General features: G+C 33.1%; 1 long non-coding RNA gene across 1 annotated transcript; it reads right to left on the bottom strand.

Moving 5' to 3' along the window:
- Nucleotides 1-5,170: 5,170 nt before the first annotated feature.
- Nucleotides 5,171-6,983, bottom strand: LOC111907270 (uncharacterized). Its single transcript, XR_002855469.3, has 3 exons — nt 6,970-6,983; nt 6,722-6,797; nt 5,171-6,632 (listed from the first exon to the last, which is right to left on the bottom strand). It is a non-coding gene; the product is annotated as an uncharacterized LOC111907270 (long non-coding RNA).
- Between the last annotated feature and the right edge of the window lie 5,643 nt (nt 6,984-12,626).

The following is a 12,626-nucleotide window of genomic DNA, read 5'->3' on the forward strand; positions in this document are numbered from 1 at the left end:
GAAATGCAACCTAAGCTCTAGATCTATTGCCCTCCTCTTGAATCTCCAAGCGTTTCCTTCTTTCTCCAAGCTTCAAATCACTAAAATGGCACAAATAAGCTCAAGAACACTCACAAGCTGATTAGGGTTGCAAGAATAAGGTCTGAGGGTGATGGACGCTGGAGTGGAGGCCATATAAGGTGTTTAAATTGGGTGCAAACCCTAAAATTTAGGGTTTCATTCAGATAGATCTACTCGTCGATTTGGGGCTTCAGACTCGTCGAGTAGACTCTCCCCCCCCCCCCCCCCCCGTCCAAGATTCGCCCTTACTCGATGAGTTTGGGGTCTCAATTTGTCGAGTCCCAATATAAAAAAAATGCAAAACTCATTTAAAATATGTACCGAGAACCGGGCGTTACAACCAAGCATTCATTCAAATTAAAATTCTTAAACTAAAAAAAATACATGACTTTCTTCTATGAGAGTACCTAGTCTAACATTAAAAACAATTCAAATCAAAATTCTTAAACAGTTAAGAGCAAAACAGTACATGCTCCTTGTCCTTGACCATCTTATCTAGTTAACACATCTTCAATCTCTGTACATAAAACAAAAATAAACATATTTAGTATTGAAAAAAATGTTACCAAATAAATAAAAACACATTATTTGGATTTTTGGCACACATACGACAATTTTTAGTAACACTACTTGTACTGTGTCTCGATGGATCGGCCTAAAGTATAGCGAAGCAATACTTACACTTTGCTTGTCTTCGTTTAACCCCATCATCTTCTACTACCCACAACATATATGTTTGCATTTCTACTTAAATAAGATCTTATATCATCCAAATAGCAATCATTATCATGTATTCTCCCCCAAAATATAAAAGCTTTAAAAAAGGGACCGTAAGCACTCACCTTAATGCATGATTTGTGAACTAGAGTCGAGAGTGCAGTTATCTTTGAGAAGCACTTTGAGAAAACACAATCTAGGAATGATCTAAACCGGGGCTGTTTTGGACTTGATTTAAACCCACAAAACAAAACCAAAACTATATTATTGAACTATAAAAACACCACAAAATATTGCAACCCAAGGGACGACACTAAAGGTGGTGGAATGGTGGGCTAATGGTGGTGGTTTACCGGCGGTTGAAGGGGCTGCTCTGGTGGGGAGTTCTAGGCCGAGAAAGAAAGAAATGGAGAAGGAGAGGTGAAGGCTGATGAATTGTGAGGAAATGGGAAGCTAAGGGCTTCCTTTTATAGCATAAGTGAGCTCTCACATGTCCATGCATACCATGCTTTGTTAGAAAGTCAAACACTTAATGTGGCCATACTTTGTCCTTTAGAAGAAGAGTAAACACAAGATGTTAAGGTGGAAGAATAGAGGGGGGAAGGCTACTCACGTGGGCAAGGAGGGTGGGGTGCCCATGGCTGATTTTTATCACCTCTTGCAAGGATGGTGGGCCATGATGATGTCACACATAGCAAAAAGTCCCAAAATTGCTTCTAGATTTGCATGCCAAAATCTCGACACCTAATATTTTTTTTTAAAGTGGCTTATGATATAGTAGAGTTCAAGGATTCCAAAAACCCGAACGGATTAACGAGTTGTAGAACTTCGGGAAATCGTGTTTAAAGTTTCGCATCTAAATGACCCAAAACGCTCGATTTTTCGACTTTTGCAAATATTTTCACTAAAAATATTTCGAGTATAAAATTAAATATTAGACCATAGTTTGAGTCCAATAACGCTCTCAGAATTTCCATATGATGTGTGCAAGTGCCTCAAGGAATAGAAATGATTATAGCGGTTTAAAGAAAGTTAGTGTTATACTGGTTTGGTTTCGTATAACAGTCGTATCTTCTACATACAAACTCCATTTTGGGTGTTCTTTATATTTTCATAAATAGGTGAACATGTACTATGAGACTAGAGTTTTTGCTTCGTTCACAACTGCTTAATACGAAATTTTAGTTTTTCAAACCTATTAACTAGGGTTGCTGTTTGAGCTGTTTGATTCGTTTGTGATTTTACACATTTGGAAGTAAGATGCCATGGTATCTTATAATAGTTGTGATGACACTATATATTATTCAAAATATGCATTAAAGCTAATAGGTCAGATTACAAAGAGGTACACGGTGAACTGACTGTCTACAGTTTTAGACCTAAATTTTGGGATGTCATACTAAGATTGATAGACTACATAATTCTATTGATATGATTGAATCTAAAGAACAAATGACCCACAATTTTCGTCATCCTTGGTCTAAAGCACCTGGTCTTGAAAGCGAGTCTCCGAAACCTATTTCTAATACCCTGAAAGAACTTTAAAATTTGACATTTATGGGAGACATTTTGAACCATACTTATTCGGATATTGTTGCCTTACCATTGTCATCCCTTTAAGAGACTTCAAACAAATATCAGTCACTAATTTCTGACTTCAAACCAATCACTATTACATGTCATGATCCCATGCAACTTCCACCTCTAATATCCATTGGCCCGAATTAGTCTTCAAAAATTCCACATGGCACTGGGGGTACTAGAGTATATCTTCCCAACTTTGGTCCTCTAAAAAATTGCGTTGTTGAGGAAATCATTCATGAGACATGCGGACATGACTCGGATCAACCTAACTTATTTCGGGTGTCCATTGATAGTGATGTTGATAAATAAATCAGACGTGATGACGACTCTTCGTCCATCAGACGTGATGACGACTCTTCATCCATTTCGTCTATTCCACACTCTAGAGTTGTCTCAAAGTCCACATTAGCTCGAATTAAGCCATGTTTCAACAATCCATTTGTAGGAAAATATTCTAAGTCATCATATGACTGTAGGAAGAAGCCCTGGTTAAACAAGAAGGATAATGTTCATATGGAGATTGGGGCTCAAAAGGCTCTTGAACAAAGAAACTATGTCTAAACAAAGCTCTAGGTTCCTTGAGAAATCAGATAAGAAAGTGTCACAAAAAGTAGTTAGTTCCGCTACGAGGAATCACAATTCATTCATGCCGGTTAAAATAATTAATAGACCATATATTCCTGTTAGCTCGAATATTCCTACTTCTACAAAGAAACATTCTGCAAATATGTTAATATTGACTCATCACCAAAGAATAGTAAGGGGTTGTTTGTTTACCTCTTAATGCCTCTTAAAAACAGAGATATCTGAATTATTTCCATTAAGAGTGTTTTGCAGCATCTAATTGTTTGCCTCTTAATTTTTCAAAAGGCTCTTAATATTTCAGATGTGAGTATGCATTTGAAAAGAAAAAAGAGGCTCGCGTATTTCACTTTTCTTAACCTATCCTCTTCAGTCTTCACCCTCTTCTCTTTTTCTTGCAGCCATAAAAAATACCCGCATCCATCCTCTCTGTTGCACTTCACAGAGGACCATTGTCTGCCGTTGCACGCACCACCTCTGTCGCAGGTCATCGTCGACCCCACCGCCCCCTTCCTCCCACTCCGTTCTGCCTTCCTCTGGCTAGAGACGCTGCCTTTCTTCCCCTCGCACACCGACCGCCGCTGCCTACTCCTTCCCCTCAATCACAGTGAAATTTTTACTGTTTCTTTTACAAAAACATGGAACCAGTTTTAACAAATAACAATTTCTGATGATTTCGTTTATTCATATTGTTTCTTAATTCTTATGTAAATTTCTAGGTAGAAAACATGAGATTGCAAGGTTCCCAAATTATAAAAATGTTGTTTATTATTTCCATTGTCAAAAGATTAAAGGATACAACCTCTAAAGTGTTTTTTATAAATGTGCTTAGTTTTCACATAATTGTTTGAAGGTACTTGGTGTGTTGATTGTGTATGCAGGACTATTGGATTTTGTACAATGAATTCTGCACATGAGGTGTTCGATGGAATGCTCGAGAGAAGTTATGTATGTTATGGTGAAAAAATTATAACTATACATATGGATATGATTTGTGTGTGTGCTTTGATATTAATTTTAGTTTCAATTGACAAAAAATTGCTTATATATATTATTAGATTTCGAAACATGTCAATTTTATATGTATTTCAAGTTGTTTTTGTTAGGAAGGTAAAATGGTTATTTTTATCATTTGACACAGAAATTCAGATGTTCCAAACAAACAACATTTTATAAATTCAGACCCTCTTAGAAATTCAGATCTCTTAAAAATTCAGATCCTCCCAAAGAGCCCCTAAACTCTCTTCGAAAAGTGTCCTCTCCAGTATTTACTGCCACCTCAAATGGAAAAAAATTTAAGCAAAAAAAAATCTCCAAATGTGCCTACAAGAGATGTGAATAAAGGAAAAGATACTCATAACTTTTATGTTCGGAACCCCACAAAAGGTCCAAATCTGAAATGTGAATGGAAGGCTAAAGGGAATGGAAATTCAACCGAGCAATTTGCCATTCTGCATACTCAAAATCAAAAACGACTTGGTACAATTTCAAGCCATTCTATAATCCAAATCATGAATTCAGACCACTAAACCTTTCAATTTGATTTCTTACAGCTTTGTTTTTGTGTCGTGATTATGTTGCTTAATAGTGTTTCTTTTCCCATGAATTCTGCAAACGAATTTGGTTTCTAATGAAATTGCCACTCTTCTAATGATAAGAACATTGGTATGGACCCTTTGAATATGGAGCAGAATTTTGTACATGATGATGTTCCCCATTAACTTTACTTAAAACGAGCACATACAATGTTATCAATCTTTTGATTGAAAAGACAGAAGATGTCTATCAATGGAGTTAACTAAAGCATTTTATATATTTTTTTTCTTATTGGAAATCTTGTGTTTACTAATCTTAAAAGTTCATACTTTGTTAGAATATGATATTTTTTTATCCTTGTAGTTTCTCAATGTTTGTTGCCATTAATTACACATTGATGTTTGACTTTGACTGCTACAATATAGAATGTAGAATGTTGTTGCTTTTTCTGAAGTTGTCAAAGTTTGTTGTCATTTATGGAGGTTTGGTGTTTGGATGCCTCCTGCTTCTAATTCATATAGATATCTCAACATTCATTGGCTTCTGAAACATAGTAGACCTATTCAAGACTCAAACCTCATACGGAAGTAAAGGAGAAAATCACAAAAGTTGGTGGGCTGAATTTTGACCTTCAATGTCAAATATGTTGTTTTTTAACTTTGAAATCTTTAAGAAATACTAAAAGAACTAATCAAACAGGAAGGTGAGAGATATTATAGACACAATTCAAACAAGTGAAAACCTCAAGTTTCTCTGATAAAGATTCAATTTCATAAACTATCATCTTAGCCATCTCTTCATCTATGTCAACATTTTTTTGACAAAACTGACAAAAACAAGGTAACCACTTATGATCTTAGCCATCTCTTCATAAACAATCCTTGAATCCTTTGTATGTTGCTACAACCTAGTAGTTCAAACTTCAAACTTGAAAGCATGTGAATCTTATTGTTCATGATTAACAACAATTGCAATAAATAGCAAACTACTTACATTTATTTGTTTACCTTCAATAATGATTAACATTCTCTACAAACAACTATTTTTCTCTAGTCCTCTTGTTCCAAGTTCATCGTATGGAATCTGCAAGATCACTCCCACTACATACACTAACAAAACTAACCCATGAATGTACATATGAACATAACTTTCCATGCAGATCAATCGTAAAAGCAAACGAGTTTTGTACCATAATTCAAGATGTTAACAACTTTTGAAAAGCAGTGAAGTATGTAAAACTCATGGAAGTTTTGTGTAGGCTAAAAATCAATGGACAGATAGGTACTTTTAAATTTTAAACTTTTCTAAAAGGGAAATATTGTAACTTTATGAAAAGTGTTGTAGTATTTAAACATCTTATACTTTTTTTTTGCTTGTTGATCAACTCATCAAGTTCACGGAGAGCAAGGAACAAGCATGAAAGAAAACAAAGAGTCAATTTTGATGAGTTGATAGGATGCTCAATTTTTTGGCACATTGGATCTTAATTTAGTTTTAGTTGTAGTTTAATTTTGGGTTTTGGTTGATTTGAGTGAGGTATTTTTGGTTTAGATGATGAAGGAGAAAAAGACGAGGACAATTTAGTCATTTCACTTGGACTTCACGGACATTTTGCAACACCATCAGCAGTTGGTACAAACCTTACAACAAAACTATACTTTTTTGACCACTTGTGCAACAAATGAAATATCTAGATGAAAACCATAACTTTTGAAATATCAAAAGGACGAAATACTATTGTCTGTCCCCTGGGGTATCCAAAAAATATCATTTTCCAGGTAAATACTCTGCAACATGAAATTGCAATAAATATAATATGTGGGTCAGGGTGATAGAAGTTGGAGGGCAAAAAAGACATTTACATGTCACTGGTTTTTGATAGTCATGTACTCTGATGTTAACTAAGACAACATACTGCCTCTCCTCTCTGTGTATGTTGAATCATATGAATAAGATCCCATGAAAAATGGCCAAACCTAGAATAACATGTCATTAACAGATTTAGTTAAAACTAGCCAAAAGGGTAAATGTGTAAATTGTACCAAAATATAAAAGCCTCTTTTTCGCAAGTGTTCCACTCCCTCATCGAATATTCACTTTTTTAATGCATCTGGATCCGTGACTCAGCCTTCATAATCCAAAAAGCTTGACCTCTGAATAACAAAAGAGCAACTTGCTTATTCTGTTTACATTGAATATAGACAATGCACTATTTTTTTACCAAAAAGAGCAGCGTACTTACATTTCTTTACCAATAGAAGCAATGTATTTATACTTTGTTCTTTATCCATAATAGCAGCATACTTATATACTTTTACCTGTAATAGCAACATATTTTTATTTCCCTACTAAAATGAGCAAAATGTACTTTATTTGTTACATATTGCTAACTATTGGTAAAGAGATCCAAGTATGTTGCCCGTTTTTATAAGTTTAACATCTAGGTGACGACCCAGGTACCAAACATGTTATGAAAACTATGACAATAACACTTTAAGAAAATACAAGACATAGAGGATCAAAATTAAAAAAATCAGCTACACTCATGGGCCAAAATTTAAATATTACTAAAATAAGCTAGATAAATCACTCTTATATTGTTATTTAAATACTGTTACAAAATCATTGATATTCAGTAATGAAAAATATCCTTTAAGTACTAATAGTAGAATAAAATTATGTATTAAAGTATTAACATTTGATCCAGTAACAAAAATTGCCACCAGAAAGAATGAGATGAAATCCATAATTTCTTAACATTATTGGTTTGGCTAAAATAAATAGTAACAACAATAAGTTGCTTGTTCAAGCTTCACAGCTGAATGAAGAGGCTCTTGCAAAAAAAAAATGAAGTTTTTTAACAGTATTCTCATATATAATATGTTTATTCACAAAAGGGAATTGATTATTACCTCATCAGAGATACAAAAGTAAACACCAGCACCCTCTTAACATCGTATTAAGTGTGTGTTAATATGTTAGATTTTGAATGTATAATGTCATAAGGAAAAGTATCATCCTCCTTAATAAATGAAGGTTTTTTGACACTTGTCATTCTCTCATGAGATTTGACACGTATCATATATATGATATTAAATTGTAATAAATACGTTTCTTTCTTTCTTATTTTAAAGTTGTATATTAAAAAATATTTTATTTTTATACTTTAAGTTTAATCATTTTTTAAATCAACCCGTATAATATACGGTCTCACACCTAGTGTTATATTTAAAAGTACAATCTTAAAAGTAAATAAGTGAAAGATCTATCCAATTATTGCACAGTTAGCTTTTTTCTTATTAGAAGATTCTTGCTTATTAGGATATTACACAAATAAAAGAAAATAAGTTGTTTATTGCATTTAGCACTAAATATAACTTACACTTTAAGAAAATCCATGACATCAGGAGACAAGGGTGATGGTTGTTACTTTTCCCTAAAAAGCATGAAAGATTAACTCAAATCAAAGAAACTCATGTTATTGGGGATGTTTAAGTCTGTTAATGTGATATCAAGACATAGTAGATTTTTGAAAATTAAAATGTTTCTAACACCATGATCACGGATGTTTTTATTTTCTTAAAAAGCATGCTACTGAAACACTAATTGGAAAATGGAATGAAAAGAGTTTTTTAAAATGAGCAACAAAAACAGATGCAATTAGACTACCTGTGCATTATAAGCAAGCCTCTTCTGCTGATGAAACCAGATAACAGGGCTTGTCTTCAAGAGACAGAAAAAAAAATTAAAAAAGAGTACTTACATTTGTTAAAATAATTCTTTAGCCGGATGTTGTGCTTAAATTCCATCCTACAAATGCAACAAAATTTTTGCATTCACTTTAACTGATGACTACAAACCACAATTTCCAACACGTGTTTACTTCCCACATCAAACATATACAGGAATAGTTTTCATGGAACGACATAAATTTTGTTGAAATTTCATCATTCTCCTTGAAAATGGAAATGGAAGAGATGAAGATGACAGGGACATAATAGTCATTTTCATAAATTTAACATCCAGGTGACGAACCAGGTACCAAAAGCATTATGAAACCATGTAAATAAAGATCAAAATTGAAAAAAAAAAAAACAACCCTTTTAGACCTAAACCACCAACCTGACAATAAGAACATGTTGTTTTAACTGTAGCAAGAAACTCCTCCACTATAGAAGTAAAGAGGAACCTGAAATTAGTAGATCACATTTGAAAATTCATAAATATATTTTGCCTTCTGGCATAAACAAATGCATATGAAAACCTCATAGATGTTAATAACAATGAAAACAAAATCAAATTATAGCACAAAAGACTGTAACTTAAAGGACAAAACTAACCTTTCTCAGATAGCCATGGATTTGAATTTTGAGCTTTAGCTTTTTTAAGGTATCCATGTCTATTATGTCAAAAAGAAAGTATTATCTTACTACAATAACAAACAATCTAATAGAACATACATACATTACAAAAAACTAAAATAATACTTCAGAGGAATAGATCATTTCCATAAATAGTGAAGAGCCTTGTTTGATCAACTTCAAACCCCCACTGATCCTCTCTGTGGCGTATTGAGTTGGATGAACTAAAAATATGTTACCAATAGAAGCAATGTATTTATACTTTGTTCTTTATCCATAATAGCAGCATACTTATATACTTTTACCTGTAATAGCAACATATTTTTAGTTCCCTACTAAAATGAGCAAAATGCACTTTATTTGTTACATATTGCTAATTATCGGTAAAGAGATCCAAGTATGTTGCCATTTTTATAAATTTAACATCTAGGTGACTACTAAACCTGTTATGAAACCATGAAATCAGTAGCAAAAATTCAGAAAAGTATATGTTACTACTATAATAAACAATCTAATAGAACATAAATACATTACAAAATACTAAAACAGTACTGTAGAGGAATAGGACATTTCCATAAATTTCTTGATCAACTTCAAATATTTTGAATATAAAACGCTATAAATGTTAACCAAAATGAAACAAGTTCAGATTTTTAAAATACAAATCTAACTAGGTTAGATTTTTAAAATGCAATGTCTTGGTAGGAAAAAAATTATATGCACAATGTCTTAATAGGAAAACAGTAGAAAGTACAATTAACTTAAAGGAAAAATAGTTGTCAAAAATATTGAACTATAATTGGCACAACCGGAATCAAACAAACTTAATATTATGAAGGCAAAAGGTCTAGATTTCTATATGCTCTTCTTGACTGCTCCAGTTATCCTATCAAATAACCACAAATTAGTAGATGAAATACATAAATTAAGATTTGTTAGGCAGCTTACAATCTTCAGAAATTCATATAACATGGGGAAGAATCTATGTGTTGATAAGTGTCGCAGATTAGATTAGATGACCCTAATAATAACCATACAAATACAAAGCGATTTCACTGCTTACATAGGTAAACTTTTTCGAAAATTAAAAATTAAAATTGGTGTCCACTTGTATAACATATTATAGAAACATCATCAAAGGGTGATGATTGTTACTTCCCTAAAGCGCACCGATTCATATGGCAAACAAATCAGTAATATAAGAATGGGTAGAAATCATGAAAGATTAAAAACTCAAATCAAAGAAACTCATGTTATTGGAGATACATGTTTAAGAAAATGATACAAACTTTAACCCCGGTTTCTGATGGAAGAGATGCAATTGATAAGAAATGATTAACCATCATACCATTATCAAACCCCCACAGAAGGAATCTCTGACAAAAAGCTCATCAGCAATTGAAATGTCAAAGTGATTGATTAGCAACTAATATCACAAATTTAAGCGTTTGAAAAATATGGCTTTGTGCAGAAATCATGTTGAAAAATATTGATTAGCAACTAATAGCAACTAATTCACATCATCCAGACCTGCAAGATCAAGATTGGGCATTAATTTCAGTTTACTACATTTGCAGCATAAAGAAAGATGATTTATGTCAATGTTTTATATTCAGTTTTAGTGTAGAAAGCCTAACTAATGTGAGGATGATGAGGAAATCCAGTGACTAGCTTCAAAGGATAATCTGTCACCAAAAGAGAAATATGTCAAGGTTTCATATTCAAGCAATATCTAATGTTTGATAATGAACCCAACAAGTAAACACTCCACTTTCATGTCTTCAATTTCTTTGGAAGATCAACATTGTACCCGTGTTCTACCACTAACATATCAACAAAATAAGTAACGATGGTGTTAAATGTAGAGCAAAAGAAGAGGGTGTATTTACATTAGAATGTGTATATGAATATGAAATCCAGAGTTGATAAAAAACACAACCATGGAACAACAAAAATGTACACTGATTTAGGCAAATGTCTCTTGATTTGATGACTGAAACAAACTAATATCAAATCCTAACCTTCGTGAGTGTCCTTCAAAACATAATCCCCAAATGTGTGAAACATATCAACTATTCATGTCTTATTTTTACAGCTTCTCCTATTAAACTAATTTCGTTTCGAGTTTTCAGAAAGTGGACCACATAGATGCATTCAACAATTCACACATTGAATCCAAATATTTGATATGCAATATAAAACTTTTAGGTGTCTCGCTCGCTGATTCTAAAATATGCCACATTCTAAAGTAGTTGGTTATGTACAATAAATCTGTTTCGCGTGTAATTATGAAATTCAAATATTTATATTCAATATTTTTTACATCATAATAAAATTTATATAATTAAGGAGTGAAAAAACCTCTCTGATGATCCATCGTGGACCAAAAGAAAAAAAAAAGATCCACAAACATATTGATACCTAGGATCTGCATGTCAATTGAAGAAACAACAAAAAGGCCTGCACATTCATTATAATTAAAGACTTACATGTAACTAACTTAAATGGAAGAATGAGAAACAATGCACTTACATGTAACTAACAGGATGATCAAAGGCTTCATGGTCTGAAAAGGATACACATACACATATGTACACATATGCTGCATACAAGTTCAACTTCTTTATTGAAAAACTGGAACCATGCATGTTGATACAAAATCAGGTTGATAAGCTGCATGGGAAAGTAAATAAATACTGTTAAACTCTTACAACTGTGTGTAACTTTCATGCAGTATAAGCGTATAAGTAGGTGAAAAACTTACAGATGGTTATAGTTTCTATGCATCAGTAATAACATTGTTCTAACTGCTCCTTTGTCACCTACTTGAATGAAAAAAAAAACATTTCTCAGAAAAAACTACTAAACAAGTCACTTAATAGAAAAGCATTGTAACACTTGATGAATGTTGTGAACATCTAAACAAATAAATTTATACCTCAACATTTGGTTGTCAAACATCTGATGCATACAACATTCACAATTTGAACTTGTAGAGTCTGTAGGGGCCAAGTCATGTATAATTAATTAGTTTCTTGTCTACAAACTATGCATCTGTTAGATGGACCTCTTCTTTATAATCTAATAAAATTCAAAAGAGACCGATTTCAATTAAAAAGTCCAAACAATAAAGACAAAGTTTTTTTTAAATGAATTACAGCAGGAGTGGGGGAGAAAGTCCAAAAATATATATTATTTTTAATCACAAAAGAGATTTGATTATTACCTCATCAGTTGTACAATGGTAAAAACTGTGGGATAAGTAATTCTGACTTGGTCTTTTGTTGACCTTGTCTAAAGGAATAAGTGGTGTAGCTGCCACCATTTTAGGAGGACACGTTTTTACAGTTTTTTAGCTTAGCAGTTTTTCCCTTTTGCTTATTATTTAAAGCCTTGTAAGTCTCTTGTTTTTGATAAAGAAATTGAATAAGAAGAAAAGCTGGAATCTTTCCCTGCAACTCTGTTTTTCCTTATTTGGGCATACTCTTTTGATCAGTAACAGGCCCTGCACCAACACTTGGTATCAGAGCTTTCTAGCTTATGCCCAAATACATAAGGTACGACAACATGACAGGTTCCAGTCAACAAGTACCAAGAGATAACGGTGGGGTGTCGTTCCAATGTCCATTGTTGACTTCAACAAACTATACAACGTGGGCAATCAAGATGGAGGCTATCATGGATGCTCAAGGTGTTTGGGAATCCATAGAACCAACAGTCGGGGTGATTGTTGACGAGAAGAAGAACAAGATGGCACGAGCCTACATCTTCCAAGCAATACCGGAG

This window comes from Lactuca sativa, chromosome 5 (genome assembly GCF_002870075.4).
Source record: "Lactuca sativa cultivar Salinas chromosome 5, Lsat_Salinas_v11, whole genome shotgun sequence".
In the NCBI taxonomy this organism is placed as follows: Eukaryota; Viridiplantae; Streptophyta; class Magnoliopsida; order Asterales; family Asteraceae; genus Lactuca; species Lactuca sativa.